The 15182-nt window shown below is 39.5% G+C and overlaps 1 protein-coding gene and 1 pseudogene across 1 annotated transcript in view; both read left to right on the top strand.

Moving 5' to 3' along the window:
• Nucleotides 1-15182, top strand: part of FBXO36 (F-box protein 36) — a 108856-nt gene that overhangs the window by 39585 nt on the left and 54089 nt on the right. The gene's annotated exons all lie outside the window — the stretch shown is intronic.
• LOC136125891 (T-complex protein 1 subunit alpha pseudogene) lies at nucleotides 9451-14041 on the top strand (annotated as a pseudogene).

A 15182-nucleotide genomic window follows, 5' to 3' on the forward strand; every position in this document is an offset into this window, starting at 1 on the left:
TAGGATTATAAATGTTACTGCTTCCCTCCGGGATTATGGACATTGAAGAGCTGAGGCTTTTGGTCATTCCAATAAGGCAACAGGTTGAACAGATTTAGAGGCTTTGGGGTCAGATAGACCTGGATTCAGATTCTCCTAAGCAGTGAATGAGTTAGGGCAAGGTTTTCTAAACTTCCTTGAGTCTTAGTTTATTCATCTATAAAATGTACAGTGATACTAACCTCCTAGGGTTGCTGTAAAGACTGGATGGGATAAAGCAGAAAGCACCCTACATGTGGTGCAGGGTATGACCTCGATGAGATCTGTTATTATTTTCTCATTATCATTTTGGGAGCTGTATTAGTCTTCTGGGGCTGTCATAATAAAATACCACAAATTGAGTGGCTTTAACAACAGAAATTTATTTTCACGTAGTTTTGGAAACTGGGAAGTCCCAGATCAAGGTGTTGGCAAGTTTGGTTTCTCCTGAGGCCTCTCTCGTTGGCTTGCAGATGGCCACCCTCCACTGTGTCCTCACATGGCCCTTCCTGTGTGCATGTGCATCCCTGGTGTTTCTTCCTCTTCCTAGGAGGACATCAGTCCTGATGGATTAGGGCCCCTCCCTTATGACCTCATTTAACCCTAATTACCTGTTGAAAGGCCCTATCCCCAAATATAGTCACAGTGGGGGTTAGGAGTTAAACATAGGAATTTGGGGCGGAACACAGTTCAATCCATAACAGATGCTGAGGAATTTTCAACAAAGTATATCCAATTTTGATATATTTAATAGTTAGGAAATATTTAAATCCCAGAAATAAAAATGTTTTATTGGGTTTTATTTGTTTGTTTTTTGACTAGCAGATAGGCACTGAAAAGGGCGTAGATGCAAGTATTTGGTAGCTGGTGTTCATTTTACAAACAAGAAGAAAGAAAACCAAGGGAAGAGGGAAACGTGGAGAGAAACAGAAAGAAGACACAGAAATAAAACTATGAAATGACCCCTTACCGAATGGTAGGGCTGTACGTGAGGATGCATTTGAAGAGAACAGTACCAGGGAACAAGAGGAAATATAACTAGCTCCCACTGGAGAGAAAGGAGAGAGAGAAAAACTATATTTCTTGCTTTTCTTTTCGTTTTTTTCTTTTTGGCTGCATGACATGCAGGACATTAGCTCCCCGACCAGGGACTGAACCCGTGCCCCTGCAGTGGAAGTGCGGAGTCTTTCTGATGGCAAATGTTTATCTAATCAAGAGAGAAACTGTCAGCTTCTTGGTCAGTTGAGTCTGATGTCCCCTCCTTCCCTGCCAGGGAATTCAGCACGTGTAGAGCAGAGCTACTTCTAACTAAAATATTTTATTTATTTATTTACTTGGTTGTGCCGGATCTTAGTTGCAGCAAGCAAGCTCCTTAGTTGTGGCCTGCCAGCTCCTTAGTTGTGGCATGGTTGTGGGATCTAGTTCCCTGACCAGGGATGGAACCCAGGCCCCTTGAATTGGGAATGCAGAGTCTTAAACCCTACGCCACCAGGAAAGTTCCTGGGGGAGATTTTTAAAATAAGTTTTTTACCAGTAGATTACTATTTTGTACCAAAAGCGAAACCATAGACACCTTCCAAATGTAAATAGTAATTTTATAAAGAAGCAGCTTACAGGCTTAGGGGCAGGTACATCTCTAAATTCACCCTGCAAAGTGGAGCCATAGACACCGGGGCCTTCCTACCTGCTTAGTCACTTTTCCTGCCCATATCCAGGAAGGTTTTGGCGAGAGGGCTCCAGATTGTATTATTTTTTCCAGGCATTGTTCCAGAATGCCTGGAAAAAATAATATTGTACTAATGCAAAAAAAAAAGAAAGAAAGAAAAAGAAAGAAAAGGCTCCACTTGCATCTGTGTTCAGAGCTTTTTTTTCTTGGTTTGATCTTATTGTTTTGTAGAGTACTCTGAATTTCTTTGAGATTTGTAGCACACCCATCTGGCAGACACACTTAATATTTTGGGGTCAGGCCTCTGCAAAGTGTGTGTTAGAAGTGACTGGCGTGGTCTTGACTCACCCTGCCTTCCTACACTTGGGAATGGTCCCACCATCTCCAGACTTAGAAAATTGTGGGTTTCATCAAGTTTTTTAACTGGAGCTGCAAGAGTGGATCTGTGCATCTTCTAAACCTAGGGAACTACGTCTGTATTCTTGGCCTGTCATGTTAACAAATTCCAGTAATAATTTGATAGGAAAGAAAAACTAAAACGTATCTGGTACTCTGCTAAGCACATGTACACATAACAGTTCATGTTAATCCTCCCAGAAGATATGAACAAGAGCAGGCAAACAGAGATTATGAGCCCCGCCAAAGCTACCCGCTAGTAAGTCCTCACCTGGAATGTTCCTCTGGGTCCAAAGCACCTGCTCTGATGTGCTTGAAGCCCCATTTGTGCCTTCACCTGTAGGAACTCAGTGACATCCATCCACTTTGGCATGATGTCCGTATTTTATGCTCTCATTACTTACATGACTCATCCCCCCTGAATCAAAAGTACTCATGTTGGATATGTATTGGAAAAAATATTTATCATCAATATGTATAGTTTTCTTATTTATTCTCTTTCCTTTATGCAAAATATTGTACAAGTTTTGCTTTCAGAAAATCTGCATCATAAGAGTTTGTGTCTGAGGTGTAAACAGCCAAGTCATGATGCACGGTAAGGAGAAAATGAGAGTAATCGTGAATTCTGTAGGACCTCCAGTATGATTTATTGTAATAGAATGTTTTTAAATAAAGAATATTGCTTAAAGCTGCATTTCTGGATCTCATGACCTAGGAGAGGAAGCAAATCTAATAGCTACCACCTCTGTAGTGAATTTTCAAGTCAAAATAATAGCTTCTAATCAGTCACCTCTAGAATGTTGATTCCAAGATTTCAGCCAGAGAATAAGGATGGTACTAAAGCATGCATAATAAGCCTGAGTGTGGTGCTATCCCTCGTTCCTGTGCCACTTTATAAAATAAAAATGGTATTATTATTATTTATTGTTTTTAAAGTAATACTTTTCCCATAAAATCTTGTAGTATTACTTTTTGCATTTATCATAATAGTCCATCTAGATTTTATTTTTGAATGTAGTTGGAGGTAGAAGTTTAAATTTATTTCTTTTAAGTAGATGCCTTATCATATCAACACTATTTATTAATAATTCATCCTTTTCTTCTGAATTTGAAATAATACCTTTACCATACATTAGTTTCCCATTTACATCTGACGCTACTTCTGAACTTTATTCCATCCAGTCTACCAGTATATTTGTTTATTATATACAAATACCATACTATTTATTTATAATCACCTTCTATTACATTCTATATTGCAAGATATTATTCTTTCTTCCCAAGATTTTCTTGGCAATTTTCACATATTTATTTTATAATATGAATTTTATAAAATTTTGTCCTCTTACCAGAATAGGAAAGTGAATTCTGATTGTTGTTGCATTAGATTTATATATTAATTTGGGAGAGGGTGAGTTTCTTTTTTTAGAAATTGAAATTTCCAATCTTAGAATATGAAATGTCACTCAATTTGTTCAGGTATTGGCGTTAGGACCATCAGTAACATTGAATAGCGTTTTTTTATTAGGTTCTGTAACCTTTATGTTTGTTATTTTTAGGTATTTTAGTGTTTTAAATTATTGTGTGTGGGGTACATTTTTTCCCATATCCATTTCTAAATGCTTATATTATAAATATTATATATAAATTATTTATTTTAAATAAAGCTATTTTATGTATAATTTTGTATATCCAATCTCCCTATTAAATTTTCATGAATTCTATTCAATAGTAGATTTTTAGCTATCCTATCTGTTAAAACACCTTCTCTTCCTTCCATTTATTTTCTTATTTTACTGTATTAGCTGGAGAACCAAAAGTACTGTTGAATAAAAGTAGCCTTGTTCCTGATTTATATGTCAAGGCTTCAGTATTTTACCATCCAATATGGTGTTTACCAGGTGTATGGGTTTGTATATATGTGAGTGTGTGTGTGTGAATATATTTTATATTTAAGTAGTTTCATTCTATCACTATTTTTCTTAGGATTTTTTTTTTTTTTTACTTAGGATTTATATTAGGAATGGCTACTGAATTTTGTCAGCATTTTGGGACTTTGATTAATCTAATCCTAGGATATTTTCTCTTTGATTTATTAATGCAGTGAATTATATTGATATTAAATATTAGGAATGTAGTTTAGGAAAATATATGAGTAACCTTCAAGTGTGGGAGGCCTTCTTAATATAGGAAACACAAAAGTCATAAGGGAAAAGATTTCAAGATTTAAGTTTAGAAAAAAATGTTGGGAACTTCCCTGGTGGTCCAGTGGTTAAGACTCCGTGCTTCCATTGCAGGGGGCACGGATTCAGTCCCTGGTTGGGGAACTAAGATCCCGCTTGCCACACGGTGGAGCCAAAAAAGAAAAAGAAAAAAGCTTACATTTCTGAAATGGTGCATACAACATAAACAATGTCAGTTGACACCCTTATGAAACAAAGAATTATAACCACTACTTAGGGTAAAGAGACCTTTTATGAATTGGTAAGAAAAGGATAAGCCATAAGGGAAAATAAAAACAACACGATACGATCAGGCAATTCATTAATTCAACAGTTTTTTTTTTTTTTTAAGTTCCTACTATATTACTGACACTCTTCTAGATCCTGAGATAATAGCAATGAGCAAAACGATCAAAGACTCCCAGCCTCCTGGACCTAATGTTCTAGCGGGGGAATTCATCTCACAACATGTTCTGGAGGTCCCTCCCCGGCAGCCCATGGAGATCTTCCTCATTCTTTTTTAGGACAGAGAATGACAAGTACATACTCCTTTGTATGGTTGTGTGAAAAGTTTATTCAACCAGTCTCCTGCTGCCACACGCAGGTTGCTTCTAATCTTTTTAGCTTTTGCAAATAATACCTCAGTGGAGAACCTCATTTATTATTAGATCATGCTAAATTTCCCTCCCTAGCTGTTGTACCATAATCATGAGATTTCCTGTTTCTCCACAGCCTTGCTAACAGAGTGTTTTCAGTCTTTAGGATTTTGTCAGTCTGGGTAGATGAGAAACAGAAAACACATAAGTCGGTGTGATTTTAATACACTTTCTATTATTCTGAGTGAAATTGAGCATCTTTTCGTGTTTATGGGCCATGTGAATTTTTTTCCTGTGAACTTGGTTTTCCTGTCTTTTGCTCACTTTTAAAATTAATTTGTTGGTCGTTTCTCTATTTCTACAAACTCTTTAGGGAGATTAACCCTTTGCTGTGATATTAACTGTGAATGTTTTTCCCAGTTTATCATTTTTCTTTTGTCTTTGTTTGCTGTATTTTTTTTTAAATCAGGCTTCTTGCTATGCTTTTAGTACAGTGAAAATTACCCTTTTTAGGTTCCATAAATTTGATAAATGTATAACCACCACCTTATAATAAAGATATAAAATATTTTCACCAACCCCAAAAGTTTTCTCATGTCTGTTTGCAGTGAGTCCCCCTTCCCGCCTCCATCCCCTGGTACCACTGACCTGATTTCTGTTTTGCCTTTTTCAACATGCCCTAAATGGAATCATACAGCATATCTGGTTCTTTTTTATATCTGGCTTCTTTCACTTAGCATAATGCCTTTGAGATTCAACCATGTTTTTGCATGTATGAGCAGTTCTCTTTATTGCTGAGTAATATTTCTTCGTTTGGATGTATTTATCTATTTACCAGTTGATGGATATTTTGGTTGTTTCCAGTTTGGAGGTACCGTGTATTATGAGCAAAGCTGCTTTAAACATTTCCATACAGGTCTTTGGCGACTTTGCCGTACAGAAGTTTTTTATATTTATATAATCAAATGCATAAATCTTCTCTTTTATGGCTTTTGGATTTTGAGACATAGTTAGAAAGATAATAAGAGGATTCACTATTTTTTTTCCTTCTAGTACTTGTATGGTCTCATTTTTTTTACATGCAGATCTTTGATCTTTTTGTAATTTATCCTGATGTGAGGCATAAATCAGTTTTCCTTTTCCAACTGGCCACCCAATAGTCCCCAAATTCCTATATAAATCTTTTAAATCTGATTTAAGAAAATCTATTTTACAATTATTTGTAATTACTTATAGTTTATTAGAAACATTTTAAGTTTATGACAATTATTTGTGTTTATCACAAATATTCAATTAAAGTAAGAAGTTAAAAACCTATTTTTCTTTAAACCCTCAAATACAACTTACAAATCTAGGAAATTCAATTATAAATCAAGTAATTTTGTATTAAAATTAAAACACTCATTTTCATTGTTCTTTGATTAATGTTTAATTAGCTTATACATTTAACAAATTGTAATCCCTTAAACATTTAAGCACAGTTTACAAACTTAATCAAATTACCTTAAAAATTATAAATTAAAGCCACAAAACTTGTAAATCTAATAAACTAAATTCTCTTAAATTTAAATGACACTGACAAACATGATTAAATCCTCTTAAGCATTTCAATCTATCTCCTGAATTTAATATATTTGGTTTTCTCAAGTACTTCTGAAATCTAAAGAGACATAATTACAAATCTAACAAAATCAAAACACATGTTTATAAAACTGTAGGGAAACAAACTTAAAAATGTAGATGATCAAACTCTTTTAAACATCTTAAAATCATTATAAATTTAATAGATATTCCTAAGTTTAAACGTTGACTACCAACTTAATCATTTGCATTAGCCTATGTATTTAAATTAAAATGACAAATACAGTATGTCAGATTCTTGACAGCATTTTAAACATCTTAAGGATACACAAAGTGCAGCTTCTAGTTATAGTACTATTGTATATCTTCCCTGCCTCTAGCAGTGCCGCTAAAACAATAATTATAGGGTTTTTCTAAAGCATAAACCCGCAAAGACAAAAGAGAATGGGAAAGGCGACAAAGGCAACAATTTTGCATGCTGAAAAGCAGATGACTTACTGGTAGCTGATTTAACAGCCCTGGAAAAGCTGAATTCTAAGCTAGTGGTAGGGAAGTCAGGAAGTAATCAGATTTGTGCCCCAGAACCTCAGAGCAGGGTGGCTCAGGAATGGGCGGAAATAGGTTCTTTTTGAATGCTAGAGTAAAAAAGGACCTTCGAACAAGAAGGATGTTTGACATCCTGTTTGTGTGTGTGTGTGTGTGTGTGTGTGTGTGTGTGTGTGTGTGATCCCATTTCCCTGATTAGGGATCGAACCTGGGCCCCAGCAATGATAGCACCAAGTTCTAACCACTGGACCACCAGGGAGTTCCCAACAGCCTGTTTAAAATGTGGTTAGAACCACCTTCATCTTCGTTCCCTACTCTCCTTTGCACAACCAGCAAGAGCTTTGCCTCACCACCCAGGAGAAGACCAGAAGTTTGGTCTCTGGTGGGGTAAACTAGGGATACAATGGACTCAGGACTCCAGGCCACTGGGGACAGAGGAACTCAGGGCTGAATATGGCAAGGGATTAAGTGAAAATCCACATACTGAACTGGGAGACTCACTCTAACTTCCCAGTGGCTCACAGAAAGCTGTGGGCAGCCAGGTTTATACCCTCCAGGAAGAAAGCTGGAAGATTCTTCACCAGGCTGAAAAGAGATCTCAAGATATTAATAGTCAGGATCCTCCAACCAAAGAGCTTCAGCAGATCACCCTACAGTGAGGTCCTCCTCTGGCCAAGCCCTGCTCAAATGCCCAGATCTTCCAGTCAGCTTCCTAGCACCCTACTCCTGAATACACATGAATGGTGATGAGTTATCAGGCTTTTGAGGAAAGCCAAAACAAATTAACAGTAACAGCAACATACAGGAAATGTAACCTTGGAAAAAACAAAGACAATGAACAAAGGCAGAACAAAATACTCATCAGTAATATCCTCAGAAGGATAAGAAAGTTATTGTATCCATGAAACAAGGACAGTACACAATAAAAAAGAAGCACTCAGAAAACTAAAAAGAGCTTTTAGAAAACAGAAATATATAGGAAAAACGAAAAACTGCTTAGAAGGGTTGGAGGATAAAATTGAGACTATCTCCTAGAAAAAAAGAATCAAAAGTAAATGATGGGGCTTCCCTGGTGGTGCAGCCGTCGAGAGTCCGCCTGCTGATGCAGGGGACACGGGTTTGTGCCCCAGTCCGGGAAGATCCCACATGCCTCAGAGCGGCTAGGCCCGTGAGCCATGGCCGCTGAGCCTGTGTGTCTGGAGCCTGTGCTCTGCAACAGGAGAGGCCACAACAGTGAGAGGCCCGTGTATGGCAAAAAAAAAAAAAAAAAGTAAATGATGGGCAGTAGGGAAAAAAACGTAATACAAGAATTAGACCAGGATGTCCAATACCTGGAAAAAAAGAAATTCCAGAAAAAATTATACAAGAAAATGTCCTAGACATGAAGTATTCCCAGATTAAAAGCTCTCACCAAGTACCCTGCAAAATAAATGAAAAAATGAGATACCATGCCAGGTATCTCAAGCAAAGTCCGTTGAGGAGGGAGAAACCACACTTATTTTACCAGAAACAATTTATTATTAAGGATTGTTAACTAATAGAAGATGGTTAACAACTTAAAGGGTAAAAGAGGGCAAAAACTTGTACACGAATGTTTATAGAACCTTTATTCATAGTAACCAGAAACTGGAGTTAAGCATGAAAACAGTAGTTTGGAAGAAAATCTAGAAGTTGTGGGAGAGCACAGTTTGAATCCAGGATGAAAATGGGAGGGAATAGGGGTGAATCTGAGATGTCTACAGCTTTCCCAAAGTGGAAATCAAAAGGAAGCTAGCTCTAAGTCACTGCAGAGCCAGCTTAAGAGCCCAGCACTTTACTGCTGTTATCACCATGCTCTCCATGCCACAGAGATAATATTCTGAGTAAAACATTAAAGACTCAGACGTTGAATATGGGAAAGTTTTAGGAATACCTTCATCTATTTATTCTACTTATATTTTCCAATTTTAGATGTATACAAGGCTAATGTAAATTTATTATATTAAAATTAACGTAATACATGTATTGTGTTAATATAATTTATAAAATTAATGAAGTACAGTTGACCCTTGAACAACAAGGCGGGGGCAGCCACTGACCCTCCATGCAGTTATAAATCCTTGTATAACTTCAGCGTCTACCCTCCTGTTGAAGGTTTTGCATCTGTTGCAGGAAGGGGGACCCCTTCCAGCGGCTGAGAGTGGGCTCTTGTCTAATACTCGGAAATGAATTGTCCAAGGAAACACATGTGCTGACAAAATGAGAGACTTTATTGGGAAGGGGCCCCCGGGCGGAGAGCAGCAGGGCAAGGGAACCCAGGAGAACCGCTCTGCCATGTGGCTCGCAGTCTCAGGTTTTATGGTGATGGGGTTAGTTTCTGGGTTGTCTCTGGCCAATCATTCTGACTCAGGGTCCTTCCTGGTGGCACATGCATCGCTCAGCCAAGATGTATTCCATCGAGAAGGATTCTGGGAGGCTGGTAGGATATATGGACTGACGTCTCCTCTCTCCTTTTGACCTTTCCCGAATTCTTCCAGTTGGTGGTAGCTTGTTAGTTCCGTGTTCCTTACCAGGACCTCCTGTTGTAAGATAACTCATGCCAGTGGTTACTATCGTGCCTGTCCAGGGCGGGCAGTTTTGGTCAGTGGTTCCCCTAATACATCTGTAGATTCAACCAAATGCAGGGCATGTAGTCCTGCAGTATGTATTTAGTGAAAAAAAACTGCCTAGGGCTTCCCTGGTGGTGCAGTGGTTAAGAAAGAATCCGCCTGCCAATGCAGGGGACACGGGTTCGAGGCCTGGTCCAGGAAGATCCCACATGCCGTGGAGCAACTAAGCCCATGTGCCACAGCTACCGAAGTGCATGTACCTAGAGCCTGTGCTCCACAACAAGAGAAGCCACTGCAGTGAGAAGCCCATGTACCACAACAAAGAGCAGCCCCTGCCCGCCACAACCAGAAGAAAGCCTGAGTGCAGCAATAAAGACCCAACGCAGCCAAAAACAAATAAATAAATAAATTAAATAAAATAAATAAGACTCTACCTCCAAATACAGTCATTAAAAAAAAAAAAAAACCTGCCTATACGTGGACCTGTGCAGTGCAAACCTGTGTTAACCAAGGGTCCACTATAATTGCTAAAAATAACATAATAAAATACATGTCTAGTGAAGAATAAAAGAGCTCTTTCAATAACTGTAAAACAAGTGATAGAAACCCATTGTGTTTCAGTTTCCTTAAGAGTGTTATTTCTTTCTATATAATAAATAATGCTATGGCATTCAATGGATGGTGTATTAAATCTGATAGAACATGGCATTATTTCACATAAAAACAAGTTTAAAGGAAAAGAGGTTCCCAACACAGGGACGGTGCTCTGGCTCCTTCTCTCCACAATCTATTGGTTCTGCCTCCTCCAGGAAACATTCTTGTCACCTCAGGCTGGCTCCCCTCATGGTCACAAAATGGCTGCTGCTTCTCCAGTGATCGCATCAAAACACAACAGCCAGTGCCCAAAAAGGGGCTGTGTTTCTCCTGTGAATGAAAAATGTTGCCTGCCATATCAGTAAACAAAGGATGTTGCAGCCATCAAGCCACTACAGCCATCCTGGATGGTGAGCCCTGAGGAAGCTCAGGATGGAGACCAACGGGCTGCCCACTGCCAAGCCCTCAGCCCCTGCAGCCACCCCCAGCGGTGCACCCTGAGGGGACTCAGGATGGGAAAGAAACAGGATACTGGCCCTAGATAGCTAAAGGAAAGATTTCAATGAGCCGAGATTCTTGCACCTCCCCATACATAGAAAAGTGCTAAATTCATTTACTTGACATATCTCGTTTTCTTTAATTAACAGTAATCTTTTGATGTTCCGACTACCTGCTCTTTGTCACAAAACTCCTATATATCCTGTCTGAGAAGCTGCCTCCCAGGCTTGAAGTCCTCAGAAAGTCTGCCAAATAAAACATAATTCTCAACTTTTGGGTTGTGCATTATTTTTCAGTCAACACTCCTTATAAGTGATAAAATCTTTCCCAGAAGCTCCTGCAGATTTCTCCTTCTGTATCATTGGCCAAAATTTTGTCACATGCCCATGCCCATACCAGTCATTGGCAGGGGGAACAAACCTACAAGGAATGGCTTAGACCCATCATGTCGCACCCCCTGGAGCTAGAGATGAGGCCCATTCACTGAGCACAAGCAATGCAGAGGAGGGAGGCTATGGGAAAAATCAGGGTTCATGTGGAAAGAGCAGGTGGGCAAATGAATGCTGGGGAGCAACCAACAATGTCTGCCACCGATTCCTAATCACACTCACTGTGTTAGAGGTGCACTAATTCGACTCTCCGAGGGCAGCTTCATTTCTGAGTTCTTAAAGGAAGAAACATTTCAGTGTAGTTAGTTTTCCCTTATTAAAACTTCCATTGATTCCATTTTCATTTCAGCCTCAGACTCATCTTTCCCATATTTAATAATGATGCTTTTATTCCTAATGTATAAAAATTGCTCCTATTCCAGAGGAAATTTTTCAATAGCTGAAAATCTAAGTTTTGCTGTGTTTAGACCAATTGAGCCAAACATAGACACATAGGGGAACACATATTTAAAGTTGTAAATTTGGACCAAAAGCATATCATAATTGTTTATAGTTTAAATATGCAGTGAATGAAAATAATCTTCATAATTCATTTAAAATACAATATCTTTCTACATTTTGGAATGCCAGTGCTTTGTGAGCTTTTGAGTAATATCAAAAGGTAAAATTACTCGCAGTTTGCCCTTGCAATTCTTGCTTCTCCATTTCTCAGTAGAATGTTCAGGTAACAAAATCCTTCTTCATCAAATAAAATATCTAATTTCATAAACTCTCTCTGACACAATCTCAACCCCACTCTGTAAAATCCCCAAATTATATATGATTTCCAAAACAGGGAGAAATTTGATCTGATAGAATAACAACAGTCTGCAGGAGAAAGCAGAAACAGTCGTGTGCTAAATTACAATCGTATTTCCTGGACAGATGCTTAGAAAGAGTCAGAATGCCCCATTTGGTATGCGGTATCTGGCAAGTCACCCTAATCCTTCATGAGCAACTTTGTGTATTGACTGGATATATGGATGACTATTTAATTATGCTGTTGAGAAAATACTTACTGCAAAGAATGTGCAATTCTTAATGATTTTTGATGATTAGAAAAGTCAGATACCAAGTCAGAGGGAAAAGCTGAAATAAAGATCCTTGAAGAATACAACTAAGAAAGCAGAACTTGATGAAGTATGTTTTTGTTTTCTTTTTGACCATGCGGCATCTTAGTTCCCCGACCAGGGATGGAACCCGTGCCCCCTGCGGTGGAAGCACGGAGTCTTAACCACTGGACTGCCACAGAAGTCCCAATGAAGTATGGCTTAATATTGTTAGATAGTTAATGAGAACAAAGACAAGGTTCTGATCTGTAGGTATTTGGGGGCTGAGTGTGTCATAAGTATGAAGGGGTGACCAGCAAGGGAACAAGAGGGAAAGAGGGAAGGAAAGAGGCAAGGACCGTCCTCTACGGAGCTCACGGGCTGGCATCATGTGCCTGGCATCGTGCTGGGCACTTTGGATTTATCCCAGGTCATCCCTCCAAATTCAATGAAGTGGGCAACGTGGTTGTTTCCATTTTGGAGATGAAGAAACTGAGGTCACAAGAGATTAAGACATTTGCCCAAAAGAGACGTTCCTGGTGGTCCAATGGTAAGGAATCTGCCTTCCAATGCAGGGGACGTAGGTTCAATCCCTGTTGGGGGAGCTAAGATCCCACATGCCGCACAGCAACTAAGCCCACGTACCACAACTAGAGAGCCTGTGCTGCAAACTACAGAGCCCATGTGCTCTGGAGCCCGTGCACCACAACTAGAGAGAGAAAAACCCGCATGCCACTACTAGAGAGAAGCCCGTGCGCTGCAACAAAGAGCCCGTGCTGCAGCGGAAGATCCCACATGCCTCAACAAAGACCTAATGCAGCCAAAAATAATAAATATTTTTTAAAAAGACATTTGCCCCAGGTAAATGGCAGAGACCACGGTTTAAACCCAGACCCTTCTAACACCAGAGTCTCTGCTTTTGTCCCAGCAGCAGGATTTTTCAAATGTAGTGATGGGAGTAACACAATCTCTGAACCTGGGGGACCGGGGTGGGGTGTATATTGCCCAAATATACTCAAATGCTGAGATGCCCATTGTGCCCACCTTTTCCCAGTGCCTCCTGAGTTCCTCTCCTGGTGGGCAAAGGACTTAAGCTTTAGGGACCTTCACTGGGTGAATGACAAATACCTCGTCGTCTTGCCATAATAATTCGTGCAGAAGAGACATCGGGATCAATGAGGAATCTTATACCTCTCTTTTAAAAGTAGCTCAGTTTTCATTTGGAAGGTGAAGAAACTTTTGAAGCTTCAATGTTGGTACAGGAGAGAATTTGTGATGATGAACTGATCTTGATTAAAAACACTAAGGCTCGCACCTCTGCGTCATTCATCTTACTTGGGGCAAATGATTTCACGTGTGGCGAGATGGAGCACTCGTTACCTGATGCTCTTTGTGTGGTGAGAGTTTTGGAGTCAAAATCTGTGGGTCCGGGTAGAAGCAGATTGTAGAAGCAGCCCTCTCCGAATACCTTGAAGACTATGCAACCAGCATGGGCTCCCGGGAACAGCTTGCTTTGCCGAGTTTGCAAGATCTCTTCTTGTTATTCCTAACACTCTGGCCGTTAATGCTGTCCAAGACTCCACAGATCAGGCTGCAAAATTGAGAGCTTTTCATAATGAGGCTCAGAACGCAAAAATCTAAAATGGATCGGTCTTGACTTGGTCAATGGTAAACCCTGAGACAACAAACAAGCAGGGGTGTAGGAACCAACCATAGACAAAGTTAAGAGTTTGAAATTTGCAACTGAAGCTGCAATTACCATTCTTCGAATTGATCTTACTAAATTACACCCAGAAGACAAAGATGATAAGCATGGAGGTTATTAAGCTGCTGTTCACTTTGGAGTCCTTGATGACTGATCTGATTTCTTTTATTTATAACAATGTTAGATGCAATTTTCTTTTTTTTTTTTTTTTTGGTGGTACGCGAGCCTCTCACTGTTGTGGCCTCTCCCGTTGCAGAGCACAGGCTCCGGACGTGCAGGCCCAGCGGCCATGGCTCACGGGCCCAGCCGCTCCACGGCATATGGGATCTTCCCGGACCGGGGCACGAACCCTTGTCCCGTGTATCGGCAGGTGGACTCCCAAGCACTGCGCCACCAGGGAAGCCCCTTAGATGCAGTTTTCTTGTACCTCGAGTATTACACGTTAAAGTGCAACAAGCTGTCAAAAAATAAATACAAGTAGCTCAATTTTCAAATTTATTAGAATGATTCACTGGAAATATCAGAGAAAATATGCTAAATTAAAATTTTAAGGAATTCTCACAGGTCACATGATTTCTATTGAGATACCAAATGATGGTGTGTGTTGTATAATGAGGCTGGCTGCCAGCCCTTCCTGGAGAGGGTATGAGGCAATGAAAGAGAACTAGACTCTTTCTAGGTCAGCCTCTGCCTGGGAGAGGAGCTGGGACAAGTTATTTCACCGTCTGCCGTCGACTTCTTCATCCATGAAAAGACAGTCAGTCTCGCACTGCTCACAGGTGATTGGGAGCCTGATGAAACCCATGTTCCAGCCAGATCTAAACCGTTGCAGAACCCCTGGGAAGCTCCTCTGTGGCTTTTCTTGCAGCCAGGATTGTTCATTAACAAAACATTCGCAGCTGATAAGATGTTCAAAACAGTATTTACAGATTTTAAGGTTTTCAAAATAGAGATAAATATATAACAATAAATTTCTATGCACTATGACTTAAGCTAATACCATGAGAGTTAGTAGCCAACTCACAAATATTTGGGGGCTACACTTTAGCTTCCTTCAAACTGTATCTGTGAAGTGAGATAATTGCATTTATTTATTGCCAAGCTAATATGCTCCTTCCTCCTGCACATAGAAATATTTTCCTTTAAATATTTGGAGCAGAGGTGTATACACTTGTGAGCCTTTTAACAAATGATCATTAACATTGATCTATGTTATTAATCATTTCTTCACAAATTGTTTTATTGGCCACAGAGTATTCCATCATCTAAATGGGCCATGATTATTTAACTAGTCC

This window comes from Phocoena phocoena, chromosome 7, assembly GCF_963924675.1.
Source record: "Phocoena phocoena chromosome 7, mPhoPho1.1, whole genome shotgun sequence".
NCBI lineage: Eukaryota > Metazoa > Chordata > Mammalia > Artiodactyla > Phocoenidae > Phocoena > Phocoena phocoena.